Source organism: Ambystoma mexicanum (genome assembly GCF_040938575.1).
Source record: "Ambystoma mexicanum isolate Mex_15411 chromosome 12 unlocalized genomic scaffold, UKY_AmexF1_1 Mex_chr12_unloc.2, whole genome shotgun sequence".
Classification (NCBI taxonomy): Eukaryota; Metazoa; Chordata; class Amphibia; order Caudata; family Ambystomatidae; genus Ambystoma; species Ambystoma mexicanum.
Genome location: NW_027182323.1, coordinates 6,577,365 through 6,580,885, shown reverse-complemented (window position 1 = coordinate 6,580,885; position 3,521 = coordinate 6,577,365).

Below are 3,521 nucleotides of genomic sequence, written 5' to 3'. Positions count from 1 at the left end.
GTCACTCAGTTTAATTTTTCCTGCCTCCGGCAGGTTGGACTTTTCTTCCCGGTGCGGGGCACTGGGGAGCACCGATTGCTGGCCCCCTGGGGGGAGGGGGGGTGTGTGGCGGGGCCCTCGGCTACCTCGGGTGCGGCGCTGCTCCTGGGCCACCTGCGGGGCTTGTGGTCACAGTTGAGCGGGATTGCTCGCTCGGTTCTTTGCTGGGCTCCGGACCGCAGCGTGAGCATTGTGTCCCGGGTCCTGCACGGCCCGGGGGAAGGTAAGGAGAGGGGAGGACTGGGCTAGATGTTTTTCCCCTCTCCTGCTGGTATGGCCATCTTGACTCCTTCAACATGCCGTTTCCTCGTGCTTTATGTACACATCTTTATTGGACATGATGGCAAGCACTTGGCAGTATGGGCTAAGTATTCCCTTTTGTTGTGTGGCCTCTCTGCTTCTTGTCGTGGGGTGAAAGTGGCGGAGAGTCTTTGAAGGTATGGGGGCTCTGTGCTGTCGCAGGCATGTCACATACCACCCGCTCCTCAGACACACACAGCCCAGGATGCACCGGATGTTAGCTGCATTCTCTGGGGGATGGTAAGGAGAGGGGAGGACTGTGCTTGATATTTTTACCCTCTCCTGCTGGTGTGGCCATCTTGACTCCTTCAGCATGCCGCTTCCTCGTGCTTTGTGTACATACACATCTTTATTGGAAATGATGGCAAGCACTTGGCAGTGTGGGCTAAGTATTCCATTTTGTTGTGAGGACTGTCTGCTTCTTGTCGTGGGGTGACTGTGGCAGAGAGTATTTGAATGTGCGGGGGCTCTGTTCTGTCGCAGGCATGTCACATACCACCCGCTCCTCAGACACACACAGCCCAGGATGCACCGGATGTTGGCTGCATTCTTTGCGTGCAGCCTGTGAAAACGGCGCAGATTTGGACACGTCTGCAAGCGGCCGGAAGGGTACCGGCCTGGCATAGTCTACACTTCGGGTTCCAGTCTCTGTGGTGCTGACTCGGCCCTTCATCCTTCCTAGACCGACGCATTGGAACAATTTAGGGCATGGGGCTACCAGCTACTAGATACAGGGCTCAAGCCACCTCTCAGTCATGTGGCGAGTTAGTGGTGTGTTTGGGTCTGTGCTAGCTATGGACACAGACTCCTTGTCCTGTCCTCTTCCTCTGAACTGTGCGAGGGAAGGTCAAAGGAGATGATTTTCTTTTCCCTTGTCCGGCATGGAATTATAGAAAATGCATCATGGAAGTAATGGCCATGCAGAGGGTTCCCAGTGTCTCTTCTTTTAGGGCCTAGGTCCTCCGGTGCCGACGTGTTGCTTTCACGCCTCCTCTCAGACTTGTGGGAGGTGATATGGCAGGGGCCTGGCAGGGGATGTCACTTCAGTGGGTTTTTTCCAGTGTAGGCATACCCCAGGTGGGGGGTTGCCTTTGATGTCTGCTACCCGGGATGGTTTGCTTTGCCCCGCTTTTGTGACAGTACTCTGCCCTTTTGACGCCAGCGTGGTGGCTCCTCTGTCGGCTGAGGGGGCCATGGTCTGCTGGACGTCTGGGCTGTCCTGTATCTTCCTTTTTGATAAATAGGATCTTTTTGTGGGCTGACAAGCATGCTGTTATATTGTGGCGCAGGCCTGCTTCAAAGTCCTGTGAATTTCCTCTGGTGCAAGTGCAGTGACTGGCGGTTTTTCCCTGGCTCCTCGTCTCTATCTTCTCGGAGGTGTATGGGACCGGTGGGGTTCAGCTTCCTGGGTAATGGGCTCCTTCCGGAGGGGGGGTATCAGTTGCTGTTCCTATCTCCGCCTGTCCAGGTTTGCATGGTTAGGACTTTGGTGCCCAGCTCTCGGTCCAAGTGGTTGGCCATGGGATCCGTTCTCTCCGAATGGTTGTTGTGGGTTACCGTCTTGCCCGTTCCTCTCCCTGTTCACTCTTCCTTCTAGGATGTGTCACCGCCTTATGGGTCTCAAGCCCCTGCACTGCTTGTCCGGACGTCTGGGGAGAGCGTACTCTGGATGTTGTGCAGGGGGGGCACTTGCTGGCTGTTCTGGACTGGGTTCTCAGAAGGCGGTATGTCTCGGCTCGCCTGTTGCTGAAGTTACGGGGCATGTGGCGTCTTGCGTGTTTTTTTCCGGTTCCTTGAGCCCGTCTTCGGTTACGTCCCCTGGTGTCTTATACTCTCTCCCTCTGGCTCCCGACATCTCGGCTTTCGTAGTTTTGTTTTCAGTGTCCCCAGCGCTGCTAGTCTCCCTGCTATGGTGGCGGGGGTTTGAAGTCTGCAGGCTGAGGTGTGCATGGTCCTTCCTCCTGTGGCCTCTCTTACTACCGACGCCAGCGGTTAGGGTCTACATTGGGGGTCCTATCAGCTCAAGGGTTGTGAGATCTGGGGAGAGTCGGCGATCGTCCAATTGCCAAGAGTTGTGCTATTGTCCAAGCTCTGGTGTTCTGCGAGGAGTTGCTGGACAGTCGGCGGTTTTCGATCCAATCTGACGATACGACGGCCTTGGCATATGTCAACTGCAAAAGGGGTTCCGGCCGCTTATTGAATGCTCTGGCAGCGTTGATAGGCTCCTGGGAGGAATCTCAGCTTGGTGCCTCTGGTGGCCTCACGTATCAGAAGGGTGGACAATGTTCAAGCGGATCTTCTCAGACGCCGGTTTTCACTCCTCTGCGGAACTGGTCCTGTTGGCCCAGGTCTTTGCGGTGACCTGTGTCAGATTAGGGTCCCTGGTTCTAGACCTGTTTGCATCCCCGGCCTCGGCCTCGGGGATGGACGCTCTCTCTGTACAGTGGCCTTGGGGTTTTTCCTTTATGCCTTTCCGCCTGTTCCCCTTCTGCCCCAGGTGGTTTGGCGCATCAGAGTGTCCAGGGTGACTGTGTTGTTGTTAACTCCGTTCTGGTCCCACCGGAGTTGGCTCCCCTCTCTGTTGAAGCTTCGGTTCTAGGAACCTTGGCTGGTTCCGAGGTGGCCGTGTCCCCTTCAAGGGGATCTGCGGTTGGAAGTCCACCGGATGCAATGGGAAGTGTGGCTATTGCTCAGTCTGGGTTGATTTCAGGGGTTTTCAGTTCCTGTAGTTGAGTCCATAATGGATGCTCTGGACCCTCCACTCTGAAGGTGTTCGGCAGACATTGGGGCCATTTCTGAGACTGGTATGGGCGGTCTGGGTTCCCTCCCCTGCGTTCTGCCCTCTCTGCTATCCTTCAGTTCCTCCAGGAGGGGTTTTGACAGGGACCTGGCAGTTTTTTTTCCAGCTTCGCTCTCAGTGGGCCTCCATGAAATTGCTTTTGGGGGACTCTGATGGTCACTTAGATGGGGAGGTGTTGGTGGGAAGTTGATCCAGGGTTTTTTTCTTCTTCCCGTCCTTGTGCTGATAAAGGGCTTCCCCCTTGGGATCTCCCTCTTGTATTACGGTTCCTTCACGGGCCTCCTTTGAGCCCTTTTTCGAGATTGATATCAAACATCTTACACTGAAATCTGCTTTCTTATTACCCTCACTTCTGCCCGTAGGCTTGGGGAGATTGGGGTTC